The sequence below is a fragment of the Protopterus annectens genome, chromosome 8.part0 (assembly GCF_019279795.1).
Source record: "Protopterus annectens isolate FY-2018-M chromosome 8.part0, PAN1.0, whole genome shotgun sequence".
NCBI lineage: Eukaryota > Metazoa > Chordata > Ceratodontiformes > Protopteridae > Protopterus > Protopterus annectens.
Window position 1 is genome coordinate 1,104,923,058 of NC_056741.1, and position 18,161 is coordinate 1,104,941,218.

At 47.5% G+C, this 18,161-nt stretch overlaps 1 protein-coding gene across 4 annotated transcripts in view; it reads right to left on the minus strand.

The window, feature by feature from the left end:
* POGZ (pogo transposable element derived with ZNF domain) overlaps window positions 1–18,161 on the minus strand; it is a 2,357,128-nt gene that overhangs the window by 625,485 nt on the left and 1,713,482 nt on the right. The gene's annotated exons all lie outside the window — the stretch shown is intronic.

The following is an 18,161-nucleotide window of genomic DNA, read 5'->3' on the forward strand; positions in this document are numbered from 1 at the left end:
CAGGGTGATTCTTTCTGGGGACAAGGAATAACATGTAGTAGGAACTTTTCCCTAGCTATTACACTGGTATGTGCTGATCATCCAGAATCATGTGCATCTCAATGAAAGGCAGAAAGGTCTTGTTTCTATTTTGCAACCTGAGGTGAAGAAACCAAAGGCCCACTTGTATGAGGTAACCTCTGCCCAGTTCTTACTGACAAGGGCCAGTGTGTTCCCTAGAACACAGCAGATGGGAATGGCTGTGGTAGGGGAGGGGGTGCCACGCAGTCATCATTAATCATAAACAGGACAATGAAGCTATTCCCAGCAGGCCTCCCTAGATTACTCTTCCGTCTTTCCTTGTTATTTCTATTTCTTTACAGCTGTCTTTTGCTTGATCTGCTGTTCACTGTTCTGGTGCCAGTTAAAGGCCCAGTGTTTGGCTGGGTAATTCAGACTGCATATGGGAATGAGAAGATGGAATAGCTGTCTGACAGTCTTCGAAGCCTTTCCTTTTTCCTCCAGTTTTCTGAAAATTTCCTGAAGGCAACATCAGAAAAGGAGAAACCTGCCCAGCGAATGATTAAGTAGTTGTCCTTTTATATTCTCTGGAATGTCCTGGATGTTAAACTTTTAGTTATGTACTTACCATAAAGATAGATGTATGTGATCCATCTCGCCTACATTCATTACTGACTGGCTCGGAGCCGAGAGTCGGCTCTGACTCGGCCACTATAACTAGCACGAAGTCTCTCATTGGCTGGGCTAACCCTGTATCCCAGGATGCATCTCGCCCAACCCCCCCAGATCTTGTTTGCCCCAATATTATCTTCCCACATACACCACACCACAAGGATATATATATATATATATATATATATATATATATATATATATATATAAGAGAAGAGAAAAAATAATATCCTCAGAGGAATCAGAAAACAAGTTTCCTCCAAGTCCAACAGGTAGGGGGAAGGAGGGCGGGTACGTAAGAATGTAGGCGAGATGGATCACATACATCTATCATTATGGTAAGCACATAACTAAAAGATGTAATGTGATCCTATCTCACCTACATTCATTACTGACGGGACAGCGTCCCTAGTACCTAAATCCTGGAAGGCTCACTGGAAAACACTCCTGAGCACTGTGGAACCAAAGGAAGTCCGACCTCTAGAGGCCACGTCCAGTTTGTAAAGAGAAATAAAGGTATGTGGAGAAGTCCAAGTAGCCGCTGCACATATCTCATCTATGGATAGTCTAGCATGAAAGGCCACTGAAGTTGACATAGCCCTGGTAGAATGCGCCTTAACTGGAAAGGGAAGATCCTTACCCGCTAATGCATAAATAAATGAGATGCAGTCTCTAATCCACTTAGCTATGGTGCCCTTAGTTACAGATCTGCCAATTCTATTGTCCGAAAAGGACACAAACAACTGATCTGATTTCCTCTCCTGTCGTGTCCTATTTAAATAAAACCTCAGTTGTCTATGCACATCCAACTGGTGAAATCTGTATTCCGCTTTGTTGGAAAACCGTGGAAAAAAGACCGGAAGCTCACTAGACTGCTGGAGGCAAAGGGCAGAAGAGACCTTAGGGAGAAAAGAAGGATTAAGTCTCAGAGATACTCTGTCCTTATGAAAAATTAAATAAGGAGGTTTAACAGAAAGGGCTTGAAGCTCTGATATCTTCTGGCTGAAGTTATGGCTACCAAGAAGGCAGTCTTCCATGACAAAAATTTCAATTCGCAGGAGGCTGCCGGCTCAAAGGGAGAAGACGTTAAAGCTCTGAGGACCACATCTAAATCCCATGGCAAGGCAGGTTGCGAAACTGGAGGGCGAAGCAACCAGGCTCCTTTCAGAAAGGCTTTACACAGCTTATGACCCATGAGGGAAGGCTCATGTGCAACATGATAATTGGAGATTGCTGCCAAGTGAACCTTTATAGTGGAGGCAGCCGAGCCCTGTCTAAAGAGTGTTGCTAAGAAATCTAACACCGCCGACACAGGGGCTGTAAGGGGATCAAGATCACGTTGCTGAGCCCAAATTGCAAATCTCTTCCATTTACAAGAGTATATTTTCCTAGTAGAAGACTTGTGGGAGGAAGACAGAATATGTACTACTTCCAGGGTAAAGATATGCTGTCTGACTAAGGTCGGAAGTGGAGAAGCCAGACAACGAATTTGAGTGTTCGTAGGGATGGATGGAGCTGTCCTGACTGATGAGTCAATAGGTCTGGAGCTGGGTCCAGAATCCAAGGACCATCCACCGCATACTTCCGAAGGAAGGGGAACCAAACTTGACGGGGCCAGTGTGGTGCGATCAAAATCATCTTGCTTCCCAAGCAGGTAGCCTTCTGAATCACTCTTGGTAGAAGAGGGACCGGCGGGAAGGCATAGAGCAGACCGGAGGGCCAATTGTGGACTAGAGCATCCCTGGGTGACTCCCCCTGTGGGGGGATCAGAGTGAAAAAATTGCTGCACTTCGCATTCAGGGGGCTGGCAAAGAGGTCGCAGCAGGGAAGGCCCCACTTGGAGAAGATCTGAGCAGTCACTCGGTCGTTCAGGGACAACTTGTGAGGCATCAGAATAGCTCTGCTCAGCCCGTCTGCTATCACACTGGACTTCCCCAGAATGTGCGTTGCCACTAGAAATCGCTGGGAAGCGATCGCCCAATTCCACACTCTCATGGCCTCCCTGCAAAGTGGGTAGGACTTGGTTCCTCCCTGCTTGTTCAGATACCAGACAACCGACATATTGTCGGAAAGAATCTCAATAGTTCCCCTGGGAAGAGAGCTGTGAAGTGCCTGCAACACTACAAGCACCGCTCTCATCTCCAGAACATTGATATGCAAGTGAACCTCGTGGTCTTGCCACGTACCTTGGACCGTCTCGCCCAGATAATGCCCCCCCACCCTATCTGGGAGGCGTCCGTGGTTACTGTGGCAATAGGGGACGGGGGGCTCAAGGGTCTCCCTTGACTCAGATTGGACGAGAGAAACCACCAACGCAGATCCTGCCGGCATCTCTCCGTGATGAGAATCGGATGGGGCAAGGGACGTTCCTGATATGACCACTGGGCCGAAAGGAGCCAATGAAGTATTCGCATGTGTAACCCGGCTAGCGGAAGTAGGAGAATGGTTGCCGCCATTGATCCCAACAACTGAAGAACCATCCTGGCTTGGGCTTTTTCCGGGGTAGTAAAGCCAGGACTTGGGCCTGTAACACTTTTATTCTCTCTGTCGGTAGGAAAGCTCGCATCTCTACAGAGTCTAGCTCTGCGCCGATAAAGGCAACATGCTGTGATGGCAGCAATACAGCCTTTGCCCAGTTGAATGAAATCCCTAGAAGATGGCCCAATTTGACAGTAGCTCTCATGGCTTGAACAAGTAGATGCCTGGTGGGGGCGGTGAGGAGCCAGTCATCTAGATAAGGAAACACCTGGAATCCTATACGTCTCAGGTGAGCTGTCACCATTGCTAGACACTTGGTGAACACCCTGGGGGCTGTGGTGAGACCAAAGGGCAGGGCCTGGAATTGAAAATGACTGGCTCCCAGCCGGAAGCATAAATGATTCCTGGAAGCCTTGTTTATCTTGATGTGATAATAGGCATCCTTGAGATCGAGGGAGCACGTCCATACTCCTTTTTCCAGCAATGGGTAAATGGATTGCAAAGTGAACATTCGGAACTTGGACTTCTTTACAAAGCGGTTTAGACGGCTGAGATCCAGAATGGGTCTCAAGTCCCCTGTTCTTTTTGGCACCAAAAATAACCTTGAGTAAGTTCCTAATCCGATCTGGTCTGCAGGGACTGGTTGGATGACTCCTTTTTCTAGTAGCTTTGAGACCTCTATTGCTGCCTGATCCCGTTGACTGGGTGGAACGTCCGGGATTTTTCTTGATGGCGGGGGGGGGAATGAATAAAGGGAATGGTGTAACCTCCGGTGATGATACGAAGCACCCATCGATCCTGAATGATGGACTCCCAGACCTGAAGATGCTCCGAAAAACGACCCCCGGCTGGCTCCAGAGACGCACAGTCGGGTAATCCCTCAGGGACGTTGGTAGGAGGAACCACAAAAGGACTCACGGTCTCCTGTATTGCGGGGGCCTCCACCGCCTTTAGGGCGATGCCTTCCATTAAAATTCGCCCCTCCTCTACCCCTGGAAGGGGGGTGCACTTTGATGGGCAGGGGAAGACTTTTGAGACTTTCTGAACCACATTTTCCCTCCCCTCTGAGCCTTGGGATAAGGTCTAGAGGGAAGCGAAAAACGGGCCCCAACGGCAGACACAGTCTTACCCTCCTGCTCACATCTAATGAGGGTGTCTTTCACTTTGGGTCCAAAAAGGGAGGACCCGTCGAATGGGGCATCCGTGAAAGAAGACTTGAAAGTCTCCGAAAAATGACACAAGGGCATCCAAGCTTGCCGCCTGAGGGCTACGCCTGAACTCGCTGCTCTACCCACCCCCTCTGCTGCATAAGATATGAGCCTCATGGACGAGTTGATGATGGAAGAAAGGGTAGACAGCTGGGCATTAACAGACTGGGCCAACGCCTCAGGCAAGTTACCCGACAGGGTATCTCCCAACTCCTTTATGAGATCCCTTTGGAGCCGCATAAAATGACACAAGTAATTCAGTGACAGCAAGGTAAAGGTCGCTGAAGACAGGGTACGCTTCCCATACCTATCCATACTCCTAGACTCCTTATTAGGAGGATGGATGGAAGTAGAAGCCTCTCCCACGTCCTGCTGAGTGGCAGATGCCACCACTATAGCATCCACAGGTACTCCCTTGGTCAAAAATTCTTTTCCAGGAGGGGCAGATAAGAACTTATTGGGGCGACTAGGAACTGGCTCCACAGAGTCAGGGTGTTCCCACACCCTTCGACAAATAAGATCCAATAATTCATCGAAGGGTGGAGACACCAAGGAGGCGGAAGGCTGGGCTCCGAAGGCATTGAGGAAGACCGACTCCTCCTCAGAAGGGTTTTTGGATGGCAAGTCGCCCCGCTGTCTCAAGATCTCCAGGATATCGGAGAACGAGACATCATCAGAGGAAGACTTCGGGGACCCTTCTGCATCATCGAGGTCGGTGTCCGAGGTGACAGACTCATCTGGGGAGTCTACGTGCTTCCTCTTACACAACTTCTTCCTGGGAGGCTCTTCAGGCACAGACTCTGAAGGGCCCTCAGAAAGTAGGGGACCACACATGGAGGTATCCTCAGGCCTAGGAGCCCCACTGTCCAGAGATAGCGGGGCACCAGAAGCTCTAGTCGCAGCATCTAGGAAAGGAGTTGCCGATTCAGGTGAAGTCACTATGGACTTGGCCAGTGCACTCCTCATAGCCTCGAAGGCAGGTCCACCAGAATCGGACGAAAAACCCGCCTCCGAGACCATGACCGGAGTCGGGGTACCCCTAGACGAAGCACCAAGGGGGAGACTCGGAGCCGCAGCCTGAAGCCCCGATGTATCCCCCTCGGGTTTGACTGAGGACACCAGAGTACCGAAACCTGTAGAAGGAATGGAAATGGTTGGAGCCGAGGTCGGATCCGAAAGACTAGCAGGAGGTTTCGGAGCTGACCCAGGGACTTCACTCGATTCGGCAGACTCCGGCTCCGATGACACCGAGGTTGTCCGAGGAGGAAAAAATGGAACCGATATAGTAGTTGGCTCCAGAGCCGACTGGGCCGGAGCCGAAAATAATTTAGTTAACAATGGTGACTGGAGGAGCCTCTGGACCACCCTATCGACATCCGAATCCGAGAGTCTGGAGGACTTGGAGGAGACAGAAGGGGGTCGAGAAACCTTCTCTGTCGGAACAGAGACAAGACTGGGGGAAAGGCTCCGAATTGGCTTCAAAAGGATCGTAGCCGAAGCAGGCCCGAGAACCACCGCAACCTCCTTCGGCGCCGATGTCCGTGGAGTCGAAGAAGCCGACCCCGCAACAGACAATACTTCCTGCGGCTCCGAGACCAGTGGAGCCGAGGAAGGAGACATAGCCTTGGACAATACCTCCTGTGGCTCTGAGACCAGTAGAGCCTAGGAAGGAGATATAGTTTTAGACCTTTTCTCCAGAGGCTCTGATGAACTAGTCGGAGCCGGAGACTTCATTTTAGTCTTGGACCTGGATTTCTCAGAGGGAGGAGAAGACACCAAAGTTTCCTCAAAGGAGGGTTTAATCAAACCTTTAAGGATAAGTTTATTTTTTCTCTCTTGTAAAACTCACGCAGAGAAGGCATGACACACACTGCAGGATTCCTGCAAGTGTATGGCACCAAGACAATATACACAGATGGCGTGGCCATCAGTCAGCGACATCTGATATGCACATTTGGCGCATTTTTTAAAGCCAGATGGCTTATGTTCTTTTCGTTATTTGCCCGATATAAGGAACACAACCCACAAGTAGAGCAACAAAAATTCGATTTGAAACTATAAATCAACACGAAGAACACTCAGCAATGCAAGGTAGGGAGGGAGGAAAGGGCTCTAACTTAAACGCCTGAACTAACGACACAAGATAGGGCAAAAGCCCTCTAACTTAAATGGGCCTAGCCCGCCAAACAGAAGGATTAACTAACAACAAACGCAATCAGTCACAAAAAAATGGATACAACAGACAACGCAGCTATTTGAATAGCTTTTTTTGGTATAATAACTCGAGCAACATCATAAGTTCAAAAAAAAGAGAGGGTACTTAGCCACAGCCAAGTCGAGACCACGTTGTTACTCTAGGAGTGGCAAACGAGATCTGGCGGTTTGGGCGTGATGCATCCTGGGATACAGGTTTAGCCCAGCCAATGAGAGACTTTGAGCTAGTTATAGTGGCCGAGTCAGAGCCGACTCTCTGCTCCGAGCCAGTCAGTAATGAATGCAGGTGAGATAGGATCACATTACATCCACAGTTATCTGAAAGCTCCTGTAGCAGCAGCTGCTGTAATTACTGCTGCATTTACTCAGTTATACTCATATTTAATGGCATACTTGCCTATTTTCTGCATTGTATGAGCTAATCTGGACACTTGAAACCCTCAAGTGTTTTGGCTATGCTCTCTAGATTAATGCTTTTTGGTTTGTTTCAGGATCTCTCCCTGGTACTTTGTCATACAAATATGATAAATAATGGCCCTGAAAATGAAGGTGGAAGACATACATCTTCCCAAACTTATCTAATACTTTTCCCATCTTATAATTTTTTTTGCAGTGGGGCACTGGGGCCTGGAGCTAATATGAAGCCCCTGGACACATCCAGGGACAACACCCAGATCCCCTATCAGATTTCTTTAAATGTAATGGGAAGCCTGATGAACCCTACAGAATTCATATGGCTTTTTCAGGAGAAAGATGTTGTGAGTCTGGATCTAAAGAAACAGGCACAAAAGTTTCTACTGCCTCAAATATTTGAGAAATTGGTTGGGTTTAGGCTTGTCCAGACCCAAAAGCTCCAAAACCTCATTCCTAAATTCTGATTCTTCATGGGACTCCCAAAGGAGATGCCATCTGGTAGACAACCTGCAGAAAATGTCTACATCACCCAAATTATAACCTAGAGAAGAAGATATCTTGTAAGTATATGTGAAATCTCTCTTTTCTTTAGAGAAGCTGCACATTCTCTTAAGAGAGAATTCTTTTTTTCATTTGCTGTCCTCTGATCATAAAGAAGGGAGCTTGATGTCAGCTTACAGGGAGCTCTACCACAGGGCAAAAAGCTCTTCTGCCAGTTATCTGAAATCCTGCAAGGTAAAGCCCTGCTGCTGAAGATGAAAGCAGGAGTGAGAGGACCTGACATGGGTGTGGGCTAAGAGATGGCAGATGCATAACGCCCATGTGTCTAACTTTCAGTGGAAGGTAAGTGGAGAAAGGGCTCCAAGCTGACCACAGAAACTTTCTTAGCGAATTGACCAAGGACCTGGTCAGTACTGTGTGCTATCTTGGTTCAAAGAGTCAGGGCCTTCTTACCACCTGTACCCATTACTCCTATGTGAATGTCACAGCCAATCTAGATAGCACAACCTTCATATCTGCCAGGCCTACTATGTGCAAAAAGCTCAAAAGGAGATGTCCAAAGCCACCAACATGTCCATTTCCAAAGAGTTCAAAACAGATATATAGTTAAAACAGATGCCATGACCAGGAGCTGGGAAACAATCTCATTGGATTATGTGCCCTTGTGGTTATTAGGTGCTGGAGAAGCAGTCTTCTGTTAACTTCATCCTCTTTTTAAAATCCTTACACTGTCAAATGTTTATGTCTGTGCTACTTTGAATAGCCTTTCTTGCAAGACTCTCAACCACAAATAGACAGCTGTTCTGCACCTGAGGTTTACATAAGAGTGTCAAGCTTTTTCTGTGCTGATGCCTTTATACCCGAATAACTGCAGCTATGACGTCTGGTGAAGTGCGACACCAGCCGAAGCCAGACCCAGACTTTGGAATCCGGCCGACCGAAGGGCTGCCTGACGACAGGACAACCCATTTGTAAGGACTGCAGATGCATCCTTGAAGGACATCATCTCTACTATTACAGGCCTTCCTAGAAAAACCCAAGCAAATCTGACATGCTATCTTGAGGTGGGACTCTCTTCAGCAAATCTAATACATAGAATGCAAATGGTTGAAAGGCATGTTGGGTCCACAATCACACAGTCTGTTCAGGCCTGCCAAGGCACACCCCAGGAACCAGACAAAACGTTTCTCTGGGAATCATTCACTAGCAATTAAGGCAGCAAAACACACAATATAAAAGACTTCCTCAACAGGACACTCATATTTTGAAAAATCCCTGAAAAGTGGAGTTCCAAGACTGAAAACTGGACTGAGCAACTGTAGACCTTCTCAATGAAAAGAATAGTTGTGTAAAATCTTACCATAACCATAGATGTCCTTCTCTTCCATGTTGCAGTATTCATAAAGTACAGTTTTGTACCTACCATAAATGTAGATGTCCGATAGGTATGCATCTGCAGTCATCACATATGGGTTGTCCTGCCTCAGGCAGCCCTTCGGTCGGCCGGATTCCAAAGTCTGGGTCTGGCGTCGGCTGATGTCGCACATTCCCCGACGTCAGAGCGCCTGGGGTATAAAAGCATCAGCCGACGCCATCTTCCTCAGTTTTTCTTGCCCCAGATGCCAGGTGCCCTCTAAGGAAGGCTAAATTTGGAGAGATGCATTTAAAAATCCAAACATGCACAGTAATATAAAAACAAATACACCATAATAGATCCCCCCCAGCTAGGTATAAGAGGGGAAGTACCCAAGAAATATCACAGAGGGGAAGGAGGGAGGGTAAACCTGACTGCAGATGCATACCTATCGGACATCTTCATTTATGGTAGGTACAAAACTGCACTATGTCCTTGAAGGATGCATCTGCAGTCATCACATATGGGTAGAGTACCATAGCCAATCTGGGGGTGGAGGAACTAATTAAAGGATGGTGTAGTTAATATACCCTGCAGGACTGCCGTAGCAAAGCCTGCTCTGGATCTGAAATATAAAGGTAAATTGTAATGCTTGGCAAATGTATGCACGGAGCTCCATGTGGCAGCTTCTAAAATGTCTTTGATAGCCACCCCTCTTAAGAAGGCTGTGGAGGTGGCTGTGGCTCTCGTGGAATGAGGTCTAATGTTAGCTGGTACAGTCTTTCCATGAAAGGAGTAACAAAAGCAAATGCAATTTCCTATCCATTTTGAAATTGTCTGTTTGGAAATTGCTTTTCCTTGTGTACCAGCAGCATATGCTACCAACAGCTGGTCAGTTTTTCTGTAACTTTTAGTTCTGTCCAAGTAGTAGCACAACTGTCTGTGTATGTCCAGGGTGTGCAGAAGTTTCTCCCCTTTGTTTTGTGGATTTGGAAAGAAGGTAGGCAAGTGAATAGCTTGGTTTAATGAAACTCTGGATACCACCTTTGGCATAAATGTAGGATTGGTTCTCAATGAAACTCTGTCCTGATGAAAAATAAGGAATGGCTGTACTGCCATCAGGGCCTGTAACTCCGATACTCTTCTTGCTGAGGTTATGGCCAGAAGGAAGGCAGTCTTCCATGAAAGGTACTGTAGATCTGCAGATGCTGCTGGTTCAAATGGAGGCAGCGTTAGTTTTTCCAACACGAAGTTAAGGTCCCAAGCAAGTAGAGGTGGTTTCCTTGGAGGTTTGATGTTTTTGATTCCTCTTAGAAACTGTCTTAGGAGAGGATGAGAGAAGACAGGTGGATCAGTATTGTACTCTGCTGAAATTGCTGAAGCATGAATTTTAATGGAAGAATAAGACAGACTATTGTGGAACATTTCTGCCAAATATTCCAGGATATGTGCCATGCTCACTACTGTCGCATCTAGGCCCTTTGTGGTGTTCCAAATGAGAAATCTTTTCCATTTTGCTGAATATGCCTTTCTTGTGGAGGAGCGGCAAGCTTCCATGATAATATCCTTCACTCTCTGGGATAGCTTATCCTGAGGAGGAGTCAAGGTATTTTCCAGGCTGTTAGTTGCAATGTTTTCAGGTTGGAATGCAGAGTTTTGTAATTGTGCTGTGTCAGTAGAAGTGGCCATAGAGGAAGAGGCCATGGTTTCGTACATGACATGCTCTTCAGCAGTGGGTACCAGTGCTGTCTTGGCCAGTCCGGAGCTATCATAATCACTTTTGGCTGCTCTGTCCTGATCTTCAGTAACACCTTGGTCATTAATGGAAGAGGTGGAAATGCATACACTGTTAGATTTCTCCAGCTGAAAGAGACAGAGTCCACTTTCCACGCTTGTGGGTGGTATGTCCTCGAGCAGAATTTCTTCAGTTGATGATTGTGGGGGAGGCAAATAGATCTATGCCCGGCCTCCCCCATGATTGTGTTATCTGTAGAAAGATGTCTGGGTGCAGCATCCATTCGTGCGCATCCATGATATTTCTGCTTAAGCTGTCCGCCAGTATATTGTCTTTCCCTGGCACAAACTGGGCTTGCAGCTGTATATTGAGTTTCAAGGAAAGATCCCATAGATTCATTGCCAGTCTGCAAAGAGGGTAGGAATGGGTGCCTCCTTGCTTGTTTATGTAGCACATAACTGTGGTGTTGTCTGTCCTTATTAGTAGGTGGCCTTGATGCAGAAAGAGTTTGAAGGCCTCGATTGCATGCATCACTGCTAGCATTTCTTTTTGATTTATGTGCATGCGTAGCTCCTTTTGTGACCACTGTCCTTGAATACCTCTGCCCTCCATGTGTGCTCCCCAACCTAGGTCTGAAGCGTCCGTTGTAATAGTTTGGGTGGCTTTTGGCTTTGTGAAGGGCAACCCCCTGTTGGACTGGCTGGCCTGAGCCCACCACAGAAATTCCTTTTGAAGGCATGGAATGAGTGGGATCAAAGTTTCTAAGCTGTGACTGTGCTGAGTCCATAAACTCCTTAGGTACCACTGTAGTTTTCTCATATGCAGCCTTGCTTGTGGGATCAAAAGAATGCAGGATGCCATGTAACCCAGGGCCTGCAGGATTTTCCTTGCAGTCAGCTGAGTTTGTCTTGTCAGATTCTTGAAGTAATCCAGTAGTTGTCTTTGTTTTTCTTCTGTGAGATAGGCCATTTAAGTGGTTGTGTCTAGATCCGCACCCAGAAAGGTTATTCTTTGGGATGGAACAAGTCTTGATTTGTGCATGTTGACTGTATATCCCAAGGCCTGCAGAAGGTTGATGGCATAATTTAAGTCCTTTACCAAAGTTTGTTGGCTGTCCGCTTGTATAAGGCAGTCGTCCAGATATGGGTATATCTGAATCCCCTGAAGTCTGCAGTGTGCAATTACTGATGCCAGGCATTTCATGAATACTCTGGGCGCAGTAGATAAGCCAAAGGGCAATGCTGAGAATTGATAATGCTCTGACCCTGCAAGAAATCTGAGGTGTCTTCTGCAACTTTGTCTGATAGGGACATGCAGGTATGCCTCCTTGAGGTCTACAGTCACCAGCCAAGACCCCTTGCCCAGCATGGGAAGGAGTTGCTGTAGAGTCAGCATTTTGAATTTTGGCACAATGACATAAGTATTCAGTGCGGACAAGTCGATAATAGGTCTCCATTGATTTTCTTTTCTTGGAACAAGGAATAGTCTGGAATAAAATCCTTGGCCTTGTTCTGAAAGAGGAACTTTTTCTATAGCTTTCATTTGTATTAAGCTTGAGATTTGTTTCAAAGCCTCTGCCCTTTGATTTGGTGGCAGATCTGGCATGCCTTTTCTTTTTGGCAATGTGTGAAAATGGAACCTGTATCCGTTGTCTATTATTTGCAGTGTCCATTTGTCCCTTGTAATGCTGTGCCAATTATTTGAGAATAAAGAAAGCTTTCCGCCTAAAGGTGCTTCTAATTGAGCCCTGGTTGGCGGAGTCAAAGCAAAGTCATTGAGTCTGTCCTTGTGCAGCAGTTGTAGGTCCTGCACTACCTGTCTGGTTTGGAGGCTGCCATTGACGGCCTCTATAGGAGCCCCTAGCTTGCCCTCTACCTCTGGCACGCCTGTTCCTGCCTCTCTGAAATCTTTCTGTGTCCGGAAAGGGCCAATTCTTGGTAGGCCAATTTCTGCTGAATCTTGGTGGTTGGACTTGAAGAAAATCCTTAACTGTTTGTACAGATTTCGCCTTTTCCTCAAATTTCTTTAGGACCTCTTGAGCAGTGGAACCAAATAATTTTTGCTTTTCCAGTGGAGCATCCAGAAGCTTAGCTTTAACATGGTCTGGCAGAGATTGTTCCTTCAGCCAAGCATGCCTCTGTATGACTACACCTGTCATTGCTGACCTACATGAAGCTTCCAATGCATCATAACCACACTGCAAGAAATGGTTGCTAACCTGCTGGGAGTTATGTACCAGATCCTGAAGGGATTTGCGATCAAGGGGTTCAGAAGAAGACAGTTTCTTATGCATTTCTTCTAACAAATACTCTTGGTACTGTATCATATGAAAGGTCTCCCCGAAGGATAGCTCTTCAGGAGGGGAGGCTGAGGGGATGGATTCCTCTGCATCCGAATCCTCGTAGGCCGAAAAAGCCTCCTCCTGGTAGTCCGAGTGATCAGAGCCATCAGAGGCCTCCTCTGAGGAGTGGGGATCAGGGGGGTCAACCCTGGGCCTTTTGTCTAGAGGGGGTTGAGAGCCCCTGTCCGGATGGGGCTGAGAGCCCCTGATTAAAGAGATAAGGTCCTCTGCCAAAGTTAGGATCTGAGAACTAGAAGTGGGTCCCTGAGGAATAACCCTGGGAGGCATAGCTTTTGTGTGTTTAGCAGCTTTAGCCCTGGTGAAAGCCTTTATGGACATGGATGCAGGAGGCCTGGCTGCACCACGTGCTGATGTAGCTTTGTCTAGTGGAATGGTGTCGGAAGCTTCCAAGACACCAGTTTCTGAAGGAAATTCAATAACCGACTCGGCAGGGGCCTCCTGGGCCGAGGCTGTCGGTTGTACGGTTTCAGGGTTCGGAAGTACCAAGGACTCGGTATCAGCCGAGACCGAGACACTCATGGCAGGCCTAGCCGTGGTTTCAGCCGAAACCGCGGCCCGCGTGTTGGTCCTTGTCTTCCCGTTTCTTAGTTAAATGTGAAGTTGGGGTCTCCGACGGCATTTTATATGAAAAACTAGCCCCAACAAACTCCTCTGCGAACTCCGACCGACGTCTAAGAGTGCGTCGGTTGAAGGGAGCACAGGCTGAACAGGCCGAGACGTCGTGGTCTGGGCCTAAGCAGGGGAGGCAGTAAGAGTGGAAATCCTTATGAGGTATTTGTTTCCCACAAGTTAAACAATTATTAACTTTATCTGACATCGGCTGAGGCAAGAAAGAGTCCCCAACAGGGTACTTAGCATTTGAAGTCTTCGGTTAGCTGAATTACAGGAGCTGGCCGACCGGCACTTGCGAACTGCTTCTGCTTCGGGCACCACGCAGCAAGAAAGACTGAGGAAGATGGCGTCAGCTGATGCTTTTATACCCCAGGCGCTCTGACGTCGGGGAATGTGCGACATCAGCCGACGCCGGACCCAGACTTTGGAATCCGGCCGACCGAAGAGCTGCTTGAGGCAGGACAACCGATATGTGATGACTGCAGATGCATCCTTGAAGGACATCCTTTGGGTTATCCTCCGCTCTTCTACCTGAACATCCGGCCTGTATACAAAAACTTTAGTCACTGTGAGGTAAGGTGGACATCTGACATTGGCCACAGGGTGCGTGGGCCATAAACATGATGTCTGCACGTACCTTCCCCAGAAATTAATGCCCCAGTCGGACCCCAATCCCAGCATAGCTGCACAAAAGTCCTGTATCACTGAGCAAAGTCTTTTATGTATATATAGATAGATAGACAGAGAGATAAATAGATAGACAGATATTCTATATCCTTCTACTCACATGTTGCAGTATTCATAACCTTTGGGTGAGTGCCAAAGCTCAAAGGGAAGAACAGGAGGGTGGTCTGGAACTATCTTCCAAGAGTCCATGCAGGATTGCCCTGGCAAAACCTGCTCTAGACCTGGAAATGTGGTCCAGTTTGTAGTGTTTGGTGAAGGTATGGAGTGATGTCCAGGTAGCTGCCTCCAGAATGGAACCAGTGTCCAGCCCTTTGAAGAAGGCTCCAGATGAGGCCATGGCTCTAGTGGAGTGGGCTTTAATTTTAGAGTTTAGATGTTTGCCATGGTAGGTGTAATAAAAGGAGATGGCCTTGGAAATCCAGGCAGAAAGTCTGTTTGGTCACTGCTTTCTCAGAGCACTGGGGTGAAGAGTGACAAACAATTGCTCTGATCTCCTAAGGGACTTGGTCTTGTCCAGGTATAATCTTAGTTGTCTGCGAACATCAAAGAAATGCAGGAATCTCTCACTGTCATTCAGGGGATGTGGAAAAAAGGTGGGGAGATGAATCCATTGGTTCAGTGACAGCTCATTGACCACCTTAGGCATGAAGGACGGGTTAGTCCTTGGGGTCACTCTATCCTTGCAGAAGTTTAAAAAAGGTGGAGTGGCCATGAGGGCCTGGAGCTCTGACACTCTCCAGGCTGATGTCAGGGCCGCCAAAAGCACAGTTTTCCAAGTGCAATATTTTACAGAAGCTGTAGCTGCTAGTTCAAAAGGAGCAACAGTGAGCTTCTCTAAAACTTAGTTCAGGTTCAATGGCGGTAGGACTCGTCTAATGGGGGTCTGAGATGCAGTACTCCCTTTAGGAATAACTTCACTCGAAGTCGGGAGGCAAGAGGAAAATCAAGAGGCAAACAAGCAGAAACAGCAGCCAAATGGGCCTTAACAGAAGAACATGCCAGCCCTGGCTGCAATAACTCACACAGACTGCACAGCACTAAGGAGACCTCTCCCGGAAATGGGTCTAGCTGTCTTTGAAGGCATCAAAGAACCTTTTCCATTTGGACAAATAAGATCTCCTAGTATTGAGTTTCCTGGCCTCCTCTAGGACAATAAGCACATCTTCAGTGTAAAGGTGTCTAAAAAGGATCAAAACTCTAGCACCCACAGGGTTAGGTTCAGAGATTCCAAGTGGGGATGGATTAGGGATTCCTTGTCCTGGGTGAGAAGGTCCACTCTATGAGGTAAGTTGTGAAGAATGCCCCTGGCAAAATGAAGAAGCAGGGGGAACTAATGCTGTCTTGGCCAAAGGGGAAGTCACCAACAAGATTTTTGGTTTGTCTTGCTGAATTTTCAACAGGACTTTTTGCAAGAGTGGAAAGGGGGGGGGATGCATAGAGAAACATCCCCTTCCATGAGCCAGAAAAGGTGCCTGATGCCCTCGCTAGGGGCTGGGTGCCCTGGTACAAAAGTGTGGAAGTTGTCTGTTCAGAGGTGAGGAACAGATCTATTTGTGGTGTACTCCACCTGTGGACTAGGTCCAGGAACACATCCCTGTGTAGCATCCATTCGTGGGATTGTGACATGGACCTACTCAAGGTGTCTGCCTGAGTGCTCTGAGCTAAGGGAATGTAAATCGCCTGCAGGGTAACTCCATGTTGGGCCACTAATTTCCAGTCCTGGAGTGCAAGTCTGCATAGCAAGTAAGATTTTGTTCCCCCCATTTGGTCACATATCGGAGAATTGTAGTGTTGTCTGTGAACAATTTCAGGGGGCCTTGCTTCGGAATGTGTTGGAAGGCCCTCATTGCAAAGATGATGGCCCTCATCTCTCTGATGTTGATGTGCGCTCTCTTGAAGGTGCCTGTCCATATGTCTTGCACCTTCAAGTTGCCCATGGCAGCTCCCCAGCCCAGGTCAGAGGCATTTGTGTACATCTCCTGGACTGGGGTGAGGGGTTGTAAGGGAAGTCCTGGGTTGAGAGAGACTTGAACCATCCACCAAAGGATCTCCCTCCTTAGGCATGGTAGGAATGGAATGGTGTGGTCCAGCGGGTGGGAGCGTTGGGTTCATGTGGACCTCAGGTACCACTGAGGTTTCCTCATGTGGAGTCTTGCCAGTGGTAACATGGGTATAGTAGAAGCCATAGGTCCTAGGAGTCTGAGATATTCTCTTGCTGACACTGCAGTGGCGTGGAGGACAAACAGCAGGTATTTCTTCAGGATTTCCACCTTTTGGAGTGGAAGGAATGCTCTCATAACATCTGTCCTAATTCTGCATCTCAGGAAAACTTGGTCCTGGGTGGGATTTAGTTTGGACTTGGGAAAATTGATGTTGAAACCCAGCGGCACAATAGAAATGACTCTTTGGAGATGGATGTGTAGGGAAGTGGAGCAATCTGCCTGGATCTGGTGGTCGTCCAGGTATGGAAACATCTGAATCCCTTGGACCCTGCAATAGGCTATCACTAGAGCCAGACACTTGGTGAATATTCTTGGAGTAGTAGACAGTCCAAAGGGTAAAGCAAAGAATTGAAAATGCGAGGAACCCACAGAGAAGTGTAAACACTTTCTGTAAATGGGCCTTATGGGGATATGCAGATATGCATCTTTGATGTCCAAAGTGGCCAGCAATGCCTGAGGCATTAGCAAGAGAAATGAGTCTGGAGTGTAAGCATGCAAAAAGTGGGTACTTGTAAAAACAGAATGAAGTGGGAGAGGTCCAGGACGGGTCTCCATGGGCCGTTTTCCCTTGGGACTAAAAAAAAGTGTGTAGCAAAAGCCCTTTACCTCCTATGACATAGCGACAGGCTGGAGAGTACCTTGCGAGAGGAGGCTGTCCAAGACTGTTTGGAAAAGGGGAAGCTGGTCCTTTGGTGGCTGTGAGATACCTCCTAAGCTGGAAGGAATGATCCAAATCATGAAGTAACCCTTTTCTATAACTGACAAGACCCACTTGTCTGAGGTAATGCTTTGCCAGTCAGTAAGACAGTGAGAGAGTCTTTGGAATAGGGGGATGGAATCTGGAAGGGGTGGAGAAGAAGGCAGGTAGTCACAGACTACCTGCCCTGCCCTGAAACTGAGGTTTCTGAGCTGGCGTCTGAGCAGGCCTGGAAGGAGGCTGCTGCTTCCTGGAGATCTTTTTGCTCCTAGAATGAGGAGTAGGAGCAGAATGTTTTCTGATAAACTGTGTCTTAGTGGGATAATTTCTATGGAATTTATGGATTGGAAACACAAGGAAATGCCTTAACTCCTGTAATTCTTTCCCTTTTTGCTTAAGGGTCATGAAAAGCTCTGCCACTCTGGTCCCAAATAGGGCAGAATTGTCCATGGGGTGCATCCAGAAGCTTAGCCCTGATATCGTCAGGTAGGGGTTGCAGTCTCAGCCAAGAGTACCTCCTGAGGCAGAAGCTGCAGATCTGGCAGAGGCCTCTGCAGCATCATAACTGTATCAGATTGAGTGTCTCATCACTTGAGAGGACAAGGAAATGAGGTTAGATATTTCAGCCTTAGTAGGCGAGTAAGGGAGATCAGCCAAAAGTTTAGAAACCTGAGTCAAAAGGGCCAGGGCATACTTAGACGTGTGTCTGGTAGTTAACAGCCCTAAAGGCCAAACTGGCAGAGGTGTATACCTTTTTGCCAATGCGTTCCATAGTCTTACTGTCCTTACAAGTGGGAAGGACAGAGGTGGAAGGTATAAGCCTGGAGGGGTTGTCTGCAGTGACTGAAATAGTGCCAGGGTTCCTTCTTAGACCTTATAAAACCTTGTCAGGCCTTCTAGGGGCTGGGGGTTGGGAGTCAGGATTTTTAGTGGCTGCACAGAAGGCGTCTAAAAAGGATGGTAATACTGGTGGAATGGCAGAAGGTGAAAGGGTGTCCATTTGTA